Source organism: Panthera uncia (genome assembly GCF_023721935.1).
Source record: "Panthera uncia isolate 11264 chromosome A3 unlocalized genomic scaffold, Puncia_PCG_1.0 HiC_scaffold_11, whole genome shotgun sequence".
Lineage (NCBI taxonomy): Eukaryota > Metazoa > Chordata > Mammalia > Carnivora > Felidae > Panthera > Panthera uncia.
In genome coordinates this window covers 30,616,590-30,630,898 of record NW_026057578.1, presented here as the reverse complement: position 1 = coordinate 30,630,898, position 14,309 = coordinate 30,616,590, and the positions used below count along the sequence as shown (strand labels likewise).

General features: G+C 45.2%; 1 protein-coding gene across 1 annotated transcript in view; it reads left to right on the top strand.

The window, feature by feature from the left end:
- The first annotated feature begins 583 nt into the window (after positions 1 to 583).
- SLC23A2 (solute carrier family 23 member 2) overlaps positions 584 to 14,309 on the top strand; it is a 133,783-nt gene continuing 120,057 nt past the window's right edge. Inside the window, exon 1 of the mRNA XM_049651097.1 lies at positions 584 to 694. The gene's annotated coding sequence lies outside the window, so the exon portion shown is untranslated. The remainder of the gene's footprint in view (positions 695 to 14,309) is intronic.

The window sequence follows — 14,309 nt, the reverse complement described above, 5'->3', positions numbered from 1 at the left end:
CGGGCTTCGTCCCAGACCCGCTGAATCACCACCCGCAGTTAAACACGATCCCCAGGGTAGTCGAGTCTGAGAAATGTCGGTCTGTATTACCGTGTCTGCCTCATGTAATGAGGACCTCTCCTCCAGTTAAGTTAAAAAACCTGACCCGAGAAACGGTGAAATTGGCTTGAAACCTCCGGCTCCCTGAGCCCAATGCACCGCGCAAACTGCACGATTATCTTCCCGCAGCGATGACAGGGCTCAGTGTCAGGCCGGGTAAATGGGGGGCGCCAAGAGGGGGAGACTCCGGGCGAGCGCTCTGCCTTCCAGGTGGGCCCCAGGAGCAGGTGTGGCGGGAAGGCGCGAGAAGGGGGGCGATTTTCACGCAGGGGAAGGAACTATAAGGGACCGGGGGGGGGGGGCGCAGGGAACGCCGCGGGGGGCGGCTGCAGGGAGCCGGCTGCCCCACCCGGGGCCCAGCGAGAGAGGGGGGCGGCCCCTCCCCTGGGGGGAGGACGGCGGGCGGGGGTCTGGGGCGGAGAGGGAGGTGGGTCCCGGGCCGGCGCGGGGGCGGGCGACTCCGCGGCTCCCCGCCCCCGGCCCGCCCCTCCGCGGCGCCATTTTGCAGGCGGCTGTCGCGGGGACCGGAGGCGGCGGCGGGCACTGCGGCGCCGAGGCGCGGCGGCAGGACGGGAGCCCAGCGAGCTGCAGCCAGGTGAGAGTCGGGCCGTCGCGCCCCCTGCCCGGCTGGCGAACCGCACCTGCCGGGCCCGGCCGCGAGGTGCCCGCCGCGCCCACGAGGCCGGCCTGGCACGGCCCCCGAGCGCTGTCACCGGCCCCGCGGCGCGGCCTGCGCCCCCCCAGCCTCGGCCCTTCCCCCGGGTCCCCGCACCCGCGGGCCAGCCTGGCCGCGGGGCCCGTGGATGCCCGGCGACCCCCAGTCCCCGCCGCCCCACCGGACCCGGCCCGGCCCCCGGGCGCTCACCCTGCCCGCCGCGCGAGCCTCAGCGCGCTCGGGCCCTCAGGCCGCGCCGCGGGGAGGCAAGTGGGTCCCCGGGGACCGGACTGGCCGTTGCCGCCGCTTCCTGCCGGGCCCTCGGCCCGAGCGTCCTGGGGTCGTTCGCCCCTTCATCCCTCCGCGGGAGGTGCGGCTGGCATCCCCGCGCCCCCCGGAATTCAGGGCCATCAAGAGGGCGGCGGGGGGGTGCCTTGTACATTTTTTGCTTTCTTCCCTCCTACAAAGGCTGCGCCAAGTAATTTTAGAAGCTTCTGCCCCGACCCCAGGGCCTTTCTCCCCGGCCTGTTTCCCGGGGGGTCGCGGATTCCCCTTGTTGGCTGCCTTGCTGGAAGGAGGAATTGAGCTTTTCCAGTGTGACTACTTTAAGGGCTCAGAATTTTCTCCTTCCTTTTGACTCTTGATGTACCCTTGAATGGATAGCTGACAGGAACTCGGCCTACAGGCTGGGGGTTTTAAACATGACTGATGAGAAATTCTTGATTGTCAGGGCAAAGGGTAAATGAGGGCAACTGCAGGTGGAAGAAAGTCACCCATAAGGGATTTCTGGGTCTGGGGCTTCAGCTGGAGCTGTTACTTTTATTCTTGCAATGCTGGAAGATGGGAGGGGGAAGATGCTGTCCCTGCTGACATCTGGGTGTGCTGAGAAGGCTGGTGATGTGCGAGGACAGGAGACCGGGAGTCCCGAGGCAGTCTGGTTTGAGCTGTCATTAATTGGCCATGTGACTTCTCCCGGCCAGTTCTTCCTCTCTAAAGCCTGAGACAAGAATCAAGGGTAGCTGGAGCTTTTTTATTTCTGTTTTTTGTAGTTGAATTCTGTTGGGCAGGGGCCTCCCCATTTCCAGTTGTGTCCACCTGCCTTTGCACCTTTGCACAGGACTTTCCCTGGATGGCCCTGAAGGTGTTTGAATCTGGTGAGATTTAGAAAGGGCCTTTCAGCTCAGAAATTCTGAATTCTGGAAGGGGTTATGGTTGACTCTGTCAGGATCATTGCACTTGTCCAAAATGTCATGGCTTTTGGGCACCAGCCTTTTAATGGTTAGCAGTGGGTGTGCTGTGTAAGTCCTCGTGGCACACCTGTTAGTTAAAGGAGATGAGCAGGTGTGTCCAGCCAGCTACCTGTTTCACCTGACGGCCTGAACATGAGCTATCTGCTTTCTAGACCATTTCCTTTGTCAAAATGGCGACTGGCTCCTTTCTTTGAAATCCAGGGCATTTCTCTTGGTTTCTTTGCTCCGAGTGGGGGGTGATTTTTTTTTTTTTTTTTTTAAGAAAAGAGGTATTTCAAAAACTTTACATTTTGTCCCCCCCCCCCCCCCCCCACGGTTGCATAGTAGTCGTGTTTTTTGACTGTGGCAAAGTTAATTAAGCTGAGTTTTAATGTCTGGATGTTTCAGAAATGTTTATGAAAGCACCTGGCTAGAATATTGTAGGAGGTTTTGCTACGTTTCATGCCACACTGCCAGTGGCGTTTGTGTAGCAAAGGCCAGAGGTCTTAGCGTTGCAGAAATTAGGTATCTCAGGAGCAGCCTCCCATAGCCTTCCATTAGCCCAGCTGCTAATTTGGTGCCAGGTGCTGTTTGAACAAATCGTTGTTGAATGAAACCCCAGTCTTTTGCCCTCAAGGAGCCTAAGGTCTGGGATATTGGAAATCCTGATTTGGCCATTGCCATCCTATTCAGTGTCTCTAAAGACAAATCTGGGATCCTTTTGGGGACTCCTTTCTGGCACCACTGGTAGCTTGAGGAATTTTCCCATTTTGCTTAAGGGAATTAAAAGTCAGCAGTCATAATTTGCAATTACATAGTGCTTTGTACTTGTAAATGAAAGCTTTTTAAAAACTTATTTTTGTTTAATCCTCTTAGGCTTTTTTAATTTAAACATTTTATAGTCCTTCCCTGACCTGTTTCCAGGCCTTGCCTATAAAATTCCCAACACGCCAGTCGGTTCCCAATACCAGATAACCTCATTAATTCATTTTTACTCCCTGCTGTTCTTGTAGTTACTCTCTTCTCAGAGGGCTGCCTGTCTGGGCTTTTTATTTTGCTGGGGAACATTTCCTGCTCCAGGTTAGGCTGTGTGTTACTGACGCGGGATTTAAATGAGCCCTGTGTGTGCTTTATGGCACTGTCTTCGATTTTCTCCCTGGCTTTTCTATTTCTAGCCTGTTATTTTGTCACAGGGTCTAGATTGTTGACTCTCGAATGACTGAGGTTTGCTTCCATCTTATACTTTTCATAGGACTTGCACATAATTAATACATTTATTGAGAGCCTGCTGTGTGCCAGGCAATGTTTTTGGTGTTTTGGATGGTTCGTTGGAGATTCTCTGCCCACATGGAGCTCACACACTGGTGAGGAGGCAGACCATGAGATCTGGTGCCCTGAAGAAGAATCTGGCAGGATTGAGGGCATTAAGACTTAGGGTGGGAGCTGAAACTTTGGAAGGATAGACAGGAAAGGCCTGAGTCACCTTTGAGTGAAGACAGGAGGAAGTGAGTCATATGATATCTGGGGGAGGAGCATTCCCAGTGGAGGCAACAGCAGATGCAAAGGCCCTGAGGCAGGAGGAGAGCATTTGGTTTTGAGGTCAAAGAGATCTTGGGAGTTGGATCTTGTAAGGCCATGTGACACATAGTGAGGTCTGTGGACTTTACCTTGAGGGGAATGGAAACCTTTGGAGGGTTTTGAGTAGAGGGGACATGGGCTGACATAGCTTTTAACGGGGACATGCTGGTTGTTGCTGTTTGAGAATCAACTAGAAGCAAGGAGGGCAGGGCAGCTGTGTGACCTGCTAGTGCAGGGCTGAGGGTGGTGGTTAGACTAGGGTAGCCAGAGGGTATTCAAAAATGATGGGATTCTGAGGTGGGGCCCAGGAAATTGCCGATAGGCCAGAAAGAAAGTTGGGGGCAATGCCCAGGGTCTGGCCTGAGCACTTAGAATGAAAGGGACCGAGATGTCGGTGATGGCTGAGGAGCTGGTATAGCTCCTTCTCAGGTTAAGTTGTCACACTAAACTGACAAACCCAAATGCAGTCATAAAGGGAGAGGGTGCATGCTTTGGGGGGGCTCCTCCATGGAAATGTAAATCTTCTTGAGAACTCCTCATTACCTTTCGTTTTAATTCTCTCCTGTGACCTCAGCAAGTCTTCAGGTGTAGGTGGCCTCTAACGCCCTCTGAACGTTTACTTACGAAGGAGAGTTCCATCTTATTTATTCAAGAGCCATTTCTTGCGCTGCTTCAGTGGGGTTACATGTTATGCAGGCCTAGCATCTAAAGATAGCACAAAAAGCAAAGATCTGGATTCATAAAAAATGACCTTTGAAAATTCCTGTATCCCAGGGAGTGTGGCAGGCACGATCTGCACATACGCTCTGTAGGGAAACCTCTGAGTGTTTACATGTAGTGAACACAGTCGTGGACAGTGTATAATTTCACAGAGGATCATATTTGCGATTTAAATCAAGTGTTCTCATGGTCACGAACTATTGAGTAGCTTTAGGTTGCAGCCCAAAGCCACTTTCTGTTGGCCATTGTCTGGACTCCCAGTTCTTATTGATGCATAATACTCTCTGTGCAGCCTCCGGGAGTCTGTCCCTCTGTAAGGACATCAGAGTGGCCTTGGGCCTTTGCTTGCCTGGCTGCCCCAAACCATGGTTTTCTCTAGTCAGGAAAGCCTTCTTCATATACAGTTCTTCTCATAGGTTTTGCCCGAAGTGGCACCCTGGTGTCAGTTGTCCTAGGGCATCTTAGTGAGTTTCTGGTGGAGACTCACCCTTCTGGACGGCCACCTCTCAGTTCACTCTCAGTGTGAATCTTACACAGCCAAATCCCCCCATCTTCTCAGTCGAGTGTGAGCTCAGTTTAATAAAATGCACTTCCCCTCTAGGAGCCTCTCCAGGTGGTAGAGAAGACCCAACAAAGACTAGACGGTGGGCCCCGTGAGATAGGGCCAGTGCAGTAACGACAGCGCCAGTATGCATCGGTTAGGTGCTGAGCACTTGAGGTCATTATCGTTAGTCCCAGCAACTGGCAGGCGGAGTGCTTCTGTCCGGGCTTCATTTTTTTGATGAAGAAACTGGAGTTTGGTTAATTTACCAGAATGAACTCTTGGGTCTCGGTTTCTGCTCTTAAGCTCCAGTTATCCGTGGGGCCCTCTGAGATATTATGCCATTCCCTGGTCTTGTCTGAAGCTCTGGGTTTTCAAGTTCCTGTTGGCCTAGAAGAGGGCAAAGAAGCTGGTGGTGGGTGCCAGGTGCTCCGCCTAGCACCTCCTGTGTTCACTAATGCCCTTTTATCACAGCAGCCCTATGAACTAGGTATTAACTCTTGTTTCTGCTATACAGCTGAGGATGCCAAGATCTGGATCCTTCTTCCTTTTTCCTGCCTTCCTCTTACCTGGCCTGTTTTTCATTCCTGGCTGTGGTATTTTCCTCTGTGTACCCCAGCTTGGGTCCTTCGCTCCTTCTATTCCTTCATCATTTCCTGTAGGAATTTTCCATAGCCCCCCTCCCCCAACACATGCACCTTGCTTTTACATGGTCTGTCTTTGAGGCAGTAGCCCTTTGCCACCAGCTTCATTTTATTAAACTTGCATTAGCTTTTTCATCCTGGAGCATCACTTCATCAAGGAGGTCTTCGTATTAGGACTCTGGATGGTCTTCTCCACCTTCTTTTCTTTAAAAAAATTTTTTTAAATGTTTATTTCTGAGAGAGAGAGAGAGAGCGCGCGCGCGAGCACAAATGGGGGAGGGGCAGAGAGAGAGGGAGACACAGAATCCGAAGCAGGCTGTCAGCTGCTGAGCTGTCAGCACAGAGCCTGACGTGGGGCTCAAACTCATGAACTGTGAGATCATGACCTGAGCCGAAGTCGGATGCCCAACCCACTGAGCCACCAGATACCCCCCCTCCCCCCTTCTGATGGAGAGCACTGCTGGAAATGCTGTTTCTCATACATTGCTACTGTAGTTGGAATTTCAGCCTCCCGTTGCTTTGGCTTTCTTGTTCCCTATTCGGTGCTGGCTAAATCATTTGTTGTCACCAAAGGCAAATTAACTGGCTGGGGGTGCAATCTCTTCCCTGTCTAACATGTTGAACTCAAACCGGAGAGTTTCTCATTCAGAAGGTCTGGAGGTGGGGCCCAGTAATTTGCATTTCTAACCAGTTCCCAGTGATGAGGATGCTGCTGGTGGGAGAACCACTGGCCCCTGTGCAAATCAAGTTTTATTGAAACACAGTGGGTTCAAGACCCCATATGACCTGCAGGCCTAAAATAATTGTTGTCTGGCCCTTTATAGAAAAAGTTTGATTACCTCTGCTTCACAGTACGGATGTATGAGATCAGTGCTGAATATTTTCTATTGAATTCATATTTTATCAAGAGCTCTTCATATATTAAGACATTGATTCGCAAATTATTCCACAAAAGTATGATATGGGGAATATATGCATATTTTGAAGTGTTAGGGAGTATAACACGCATGACGCTTCTTTTAAGTCTTCTGTTTTATCTAAAAATAACGTGAATTTTTTATTCTATTCCAGAAACATCAGTGCTTGGTTTAATATGAAACATTTTTTGTCCTTAATCTTTGAGTAAAGTTGATGCTACTGGATATGTTATTTTAATCCTGCTTCACTCTGTTTGAGAAATAAGCCATTAAGATTTGCATTTTTTTGTCATAAAGTTGCAAATATTTGTCTATGCTTTGAATTCAGATCTGTCAGTCTTTTTCTTTCTTGTGCCTTCTCTATCCTGAGATTTTAATATTCCTTTATATGTGTCTTCATTCTTTTGAAAAATATGTGGCTATAATTTAATAACTATTGGAGTGTGGCATGGAGTAAGGATTATTTTTTCTCTACATTTTTCCTAGCACCATTTATTCATTAATTCATCCTTATTAAGTTAAAATGACACCTTAATCATATGCTGAATCTGGAGATCTGTTGTGGGACTTACTCTTTTGTTCCATTTATCTGTCTATTCCTTTGCCATGACCTAGCTATTTTCATCGTTATAATTACTTAATAGTAGGCTTTGCTGTCTGATAGTGCCTATACTCAATTTTTTTTTCCTGTATTTTTCAGTTTAGGGTTTCAAAATAATGGGACATTTTATTAAATGTATGTAAATTAATTTGGGGAGACTTGTCATCTTTATAATAGTGAATTGTTCTGACCAACCACCTGTATTAACTCAGGGTGGTTATGCTATGTGTGTTCTATATGTGCTATATGTATTCTAACAAAGTAAAGTTATTTCTTACATTTTTTGGGGTTGTTTTCCTCAAGTGTGGCGAGTTAAGGATCTAGGCTCCTTCCATCTTACTGCTGACTTCATAATGTGGCCTCTAAGTTTGCTGTGGAATTCTTTGCGTGGAAGATTGTTTCACAGGCTAGGCTTGGAAGTAGCAGTATTTGCTCCCACAGTCTGTTGGCCTGTCCCAGAGGCACGGGGGACAGACGCATGTCCTTCTGTGTATCTGTGACGAAAATGAAATGGCAATGTGTCTGCTGTTGTACTTAACCAAACTCTGTTGTTATTTTTCAGTTGATTCTTGAGTTTCTTAGGCAATAATATGGTCATTTGGATTTTTTTTTTCTTACACATTTTTCTTAATAAATTGTAGAGTACTTACAGATTTTTTTAAAAATGTTTATTTTTGAGAGAGAGCCAGAGTGCGAGCCGGGGAAGGGGCAGAGAGAGGGAGACACAGAATCTGAAGGAGGTTTCAGGCGCTCAGCACAGAGCCTGATGCCGGGTTTGAACTCGTGAACCGCAAGATCCTGACCTAAGCCGAAGTCGGACTGTTAACCAACTGAGCCACCAAAGCGCACCTAGAACATGTTTTAATGTAACAGTCCTTTTAGTCAATTTTTACTGGAATGCGTTGTTGTATATAGTCTTTAATGATATTAAAGAAGTGTCCTATTTTAAAGGTCTTTTTCACTAAATTGCAGTATTTATACATAATGGTTTTGAATGAACAGTTTGTCACCTTGACATTGACCCTGGAATTTTGTACACCACAAAAATCCTCAGTCGTCTCTGTCCCTGTCCCTGTTATTGTGGTAATTCTCCAAAGAAGTTCAGTTTCCCTGCTGATTTGAGGATGACCTCAAATTTCTTGCCAGGAGAAATTATATGAGTTATATCTTTCCTTCAGGTTCATCCCAAGGGCTTCTATTTTCTAACCATGCTGTCGTATTGTGCAGCTGTTGGCATCTTTTGTGTCTGGGATTCTGACCCACAGGCTTTGAAAATGTGCTCTCCCTTCGAGAAGTATTTGTGGGTTCTTGTTTCCCTTCCTTTACTCTTTCATCCTTGTGAAGATACACTGAATACTCTAGCAATGTCGATTTGCCTCTTCTGTTGAAGTTCTGCCTTTTGCACCTGCCTCCTGACACCCACTGTGAGTTCAGGCCCATGTCTAGGCTGCCCATCCTGCAGCCTGTGTGTGCTGCGACCCACCCCCCCCCCGCCTTCTTAAATGATGGGTTTGCACCCTCACCCCTTGAGCTCCCTGTGGGTCTGCTGTGGACTCCCCTACCAGTGGTCCCAGATGCTGCTCTGAACCCCTTGAGAGGCCCTGGCAGGTGGGTGGGGTAGGGAGTCTTATTACTTGGGCAGTAAAAGCAGACGGGGTCCAACTCTTTTTCTAGCATTTAGTTCAGTGCCTAGGGTGCTGCTCCAAAATGGCTTCAACTTTTTCTTCACTTTCTGTTTTCAACTCTAAGATCTCCTGTTTTTTTGTTTTTTTTGAATTGGTGTCAGGTGTCAGTCAACTCCTGTTTTCCAGACAGCTTTGACTCCTTTTCATTGATAAGTATATATACATCAAGTATGCTTGTGTGCATCTCAAAGTTTCACAAAAAAACACGCATAACCTTGTATGCTGTGTATTCTGAAATTTTGTATTCCTATTTCTTTTTTTTTTTTTTTTTAATTTTTTTTTTCAACGTTTTTTTTTTATTTTTGGGACAGAGAGAGACAGAGCATGAACGGGGGAGGGGCAGAGAGAGAGGGAGACACAGAATCGGAAACAGGCTCCAGGCTCCGAGCCATCAGCCCAGAGCCTGACGCGGGGCTCGAACTCACAGACCGCGAGATCGTGACCTGGCTGAAGTCGGACGCTTAACCGACTGCGCCACCCAGGCGCCCCTGTATTCCTATTTCATGAAAAAATTCGTTGTGGTGCTCTACATTGATTTTGTGATCTGGTCGTGAAATCTGTACATGGCTCTGCTTGTGAGTTTGAGAGGTTATTTATCCATACTGTGTTATGGTAAGGAGCGAATGATGGGGAGGAAACTCTTGACACAGAGGAACCTTCAAAAAAAAAAGTTTTATTGAATTATTATTCCGTAAAACTCACCTGTTTAAAGGATATGGTTCTGTTGTGTTAGTATATTCACTGAGTTGTATGTAACCCACTGCTCTCTCAGAACGTTTTTATCCTCCTATGAGGAACCGCGTGCCTATTTCAGTGGTGGCTCCCCATGCTTCTCTCCCCTCAGCCTCTGGCAACTACTAACCTACACTATTTCTATGGATTTGCTTTATCTGGATACTTCATATAAATGGAATCCTACCTATGTGTTCTTTGTGATTGTTTTTTAGCATGTTTTTATGGTTTATCCATGTTGTGGCATGTATCACTGCTGTATTGTTTACTAGTTGATGGACATCTGGGGTGTTCCTGCATTGTAGCTGTTATGAATAATGCTTCTGTGAATGTTCTGTACAGGTTTTTGTGTGATCATGTTTCAGTTCTTTTGGATAAATATCAAAGGGTGGAAGTACTGGGTCGTACGGTGATTCTGTGTTCAACATCTTCAGGAACTAACAAACTTTTCCGAAGTAGGTGGGTCGGCAGTCTGACAGTTGTCATTTCTCCACATCCTCACCAACACTTGTCATTGTCTCTTTGATTATACTCATTCTATTGGGTTTGAAGTGTTACCTCATTGTGGATCTTATTTGCATTTCCCTAATAACTAATGAGGTGGAGCATCTTTTCATGTGCTTATTGGCCATTTATATGTCCTCTGTAGAGAAATGTCTGTCAAATCCTTTGCCCACTTTTTAATTGGGTCATTGTCGTTTTATTAATAGGTTTTAGGTACCAGTCTCTTACCTGATATATAATTTGTAAATTTCCCCCATTTTATGGATTGTCCTTTTACTTTGTATTTCTGTCCTTTTGAAACACAAAAGTTTTTTGTTTTTTTTTTTAATGTTTATTTTTGAGAGAGAGAGAGAGAGAGAGAGAGAGAGACAGAGTATGAGCAGGGGAGAGGCAGAGAGATAGGCTGAGCAGACAGAATCGGAAGCAGGCTCCAGGCTCTGAGCTTTCAGCGCAGAGCCCAACGCGGGGCTCGAACCCACAAACTGAGATCATGACCTGAGCTGAAATCAGATGCTTAACCGACTGAGCCACCCAGGCGCCCCAAAACACAAAAGTTTTTAATTCTGGTTGGAGTCTCACTTATTTTTTTTGTTCTTTTTAAAAATTTTTTTAATATGTCATATCTAAGAAACCATTGCCTAGCCCTAAATCACAAAGTCACAAAGATTTACCATTTCTTGTATGTTACCCCTATATTTTCTAAGAGTTTTATTTAATTAATTAATTTATTTATTTAAAGTTACCTCTACACCTGATGTGGGTTTTGAACGCAGGAACCTGAAATCAAGAGTCACATGCCCTTCTGACTGAGCCAGCCAGGTGCCCCTAAGAGCTTTATCTTTTATTATTATTTTTAATGTTTGTTTATTTTTGAAAGCAAGCAGGGGAGGGGCAAAAAGAGAGGGAGACAGAGGGTATGAAGCAGGCTCTGCATCGATAGCATAGAGCCCGATGCAGGACTCAACTCCTGAACTGTGAAATCATGACCTGAGCTAAAGTTGGATGCTTAACTGACTGAGCTGCCCAGGTGCCCCAAGAGTTTTATCTTCTGGATTTAGATCTTTGATCACTTTTGAGTTAATTTTTGTATATGGTGTGAGGTAGGGGTCCAACTTCATTCACTTATGGTGATTTCCAGTTCTCTCAGCACCGTTTGTTGAAAAGACCATTCTTTCCTCATTGAATTGTCCTGGCACCGTTGAAAATCACCTGACCATGAATGTTAAGGTTTATTCTGTATTCTCCATTCTACCCCCATAGATCTGTCTGTCCATCCTTCTACCAGCATGTCTTAATTAGTATAGGTTTGTATTTAGTTTTGAAATTAGAAAACGTGAGTCCTCCAGTTTTGTTCTTTTTCAAGACTGTTTTGGCTATTCTGAGTCGTTTGCATTTTTATTTGAATTTTAGGATTCGTTTGTCAATTTTTGCCAGAAAGGCAGATGGGATTTTGATAAGTGATTGCATTGGATCTGTAGATCAGTCTGGGTAGTATTGCCAAGAACTACATATTTTTAACAGAAAAATTTCATGAGATAATATCTATTTGCACTAGGAGCATGTATCCAGATATTCTAGCCTATCTAGTCCATTCCATTTTTTAATTTTGTTCATGGGTTTATTATCTATTATTTGAAAAACCTGCTTCAAGTCAATGGTTCTCAACCTTGCCAGCAAATTGGAATCATCCAGAGTACTTTATATCCACGTGGTCTCATCCCAGAGGCTGAGGTGCCCTTGATCAGGAGTCCAGCCTGAGTGTTGAGATTAAGAGAAAAAATTCTCCCAGGTGATTCCAGTGTGCAGCCAGGGTTGAGAACCATTGCAGTAAGAGAACTGAAGTGCATATAGATACCCCTTTTAAAGCCTGTGCATAGTTGGCTGAACATATTACAGTATGGGAATGTGCATACTATAGCTGCAGAGCCACATGCGTGAAACATTTGGTCACTTAGGTGAGGAATGTGTTAGGTCTGTGTACTTTTTCTTAATCTGCTCGCTAACATTGTCCTCTGGAGAAATGAAATCATTTTGCTTTGGACTTCTCAGTGTGGGTAGTTGTCTCTGGTCTGTATAGAGAGCAAGAATAGAGCAGTCCCTGGAAAGGGTCATTTCTCAGGAATTTTTGTGTCTTTTGCCTTTGGAAATGGACTGATCTGAGAAGAATATGGAGGAAATGCACAGCTATTTTAGGGATTGTCCCTTAAAGAACACTGAAGCTCTTGGCTAGAATTACTTCTTGGTTGGAAGTGTATAAAGCTATGGTCAGAATTACTGAAACGCCATCTGAAGTGGAACTGGTGTCCTGTCTTAGAATATTAAGGGAAATTAGGACTGTGGTGAAAACACTTACACACAAACTAGCTTATTTTACTCATTTGAATTTTTTTCTGGTTTATTTGAAAGTAAAATTTTCTTGTTTGTGTACTTATAAGCGCACATGCATATTTGTATTTTAAAGTAGAGATACGGGGCCTTTTTAAACCAATTTCTTTTTTTGTTTAGCAATGTACTTTAGGCATATGACTAAATCATTAAATAGCCCTTTAAAACATGGCTTTTAACAGCTCATTTGTGCTGAATGCATCATGTTTTATTTGACAAATCCTTCTATTGTTGGGCATTTAGCTTATGAGCCGTTTTTTGCTGTGGGGAACATAATACAATAGTGAACAGCCTTGTATGGAAATCTGTGTGCATTTTTCAGATTATTTCTTTAGACTACTTTTTGGAAGGGACATCATTTGCATTTTTTAAGGCTTTGTTACATACATAAGATGCATCCAGGTTAACGGACTGGGAATTATTGCCATAGTTGAACATTCCTGTTCTCTTTCCTTTTCTTTTTTCTTTCTTACCAATTTGGCCGGAGAATAGAATCATTGTTTATTCTGCTTTTCTTTGATAACTTGGAGTTTGAACACTTCTTCGTTAGGTTTTGGGCCATTTGTATTTTGTTCGGCTTATTTATTTCCTTTACCAATTTTTCTAGTTTTGTGTTCATCTTTTTCCTGGTGATTTATAGCAGTTCTTTTTACAACCAGGATATTAGCACTTTAATTAATGTTGCAAATATGTTTCCCATTTTGTCTTGTAATTTTATGATACGTTCAAGAAGTTTTACTTGTAGATCATTTTGGGGGCTTCCGTTTTCAAAATAAAAATCTCATTTTTCAGACTTGAAAGTTTCAAATGAAATATTTTTCTTGAAGATGAATAAAAATCTGTCAGGATATGATTTTGCCTAAAATAAGTTTTTTTAGATTTCACATCTGCCTGTCAAAGTATGAGGAGAATAATCAGCTGAATTTTAAAAAGTTAAAAATGAACTTGGAGATTTTTCAACATCCTTGTCCCAATAAATGAGAACTTTAAGTGGGATCACCTGGCAGTTGGGTGCTGTTATTCTAAACAGCCAGAAAGTGGGGCTAGATGTCACTTAGGAGCTTTCCACTCAAATTAAAAAATATTTCGACACTTTTGGTGGTTAGTGCTTTTTCCCTTTGGGTATGTATGATGTCTGTTTGGGGTTGATGGAGCTCCTGTGCTTTAATTCCTTTTTAAGTCCAGTACTATTAAAAAATTGAGACTTTTGCATCATACTTAAATAATAGCCTCAAGTGACTCTTTCTAATTATATCCTTTAGGCTTTTTCCAAAATACAGACTTCCTTTGTATTCCAGGTCTCTGGAAACACTTGTCCTAACTAGTTTGTAGTATTAGTCTTGTTAACCTGTGGAGTTGTGGGCAGAAAGTTAATAACCTGTGGCAAGGGCTCAGAGCAGGTGCTGGGTGCGTTCTGTGCCTCCCCACAGTTTCTACTGAGAAATGAGACTGGTTTGGGATCTGTTCTGCTTCTCTCTGGGCCTGTGTCTCTGCTTCCCCTCTGTGCCCCTTACTGCCCTTGGCTGGTGGGTCTGTGGGATTTCTCATTTACCTTTTGTGTTCGTTCTCCCACCCACCTTTATCGAGCACCATCTTGGGCAGGGTACTGAGGCACACCTGGGAAGAAGTAGCCTGGCTGGGACCCTGGCATCACCATCTCCACAGGTCTTCCCTGGTTCTGAGTTCAGGATTCTGACCCTGATTTACTTTAATCTGATTACAGGCATTATCTGTTATCATTCTTAGACACTTTGGAGAAGTTTTAGGGAGTTTTGGAATTAGCTTTGGGGTTAGCAAGGTTCCTGGAGAACCTTGTCATCCCTCTTCACCCACACTCCTGGTTCTGCCCCCAAATTATTCCTGTCTTCCACAGTGATGCGGCCCCAGAAATGGGTACAGGATGAGAGGAGCGATAGGGGAGGAGCGATAGCAGGGGAGTCCCTTTGAGCGGTCAAGGCTGGGTGGCTTAAGGAACACCCGGCACCAACAGGCAGAGAATAGGGGGTTTCAGAGAGAGGT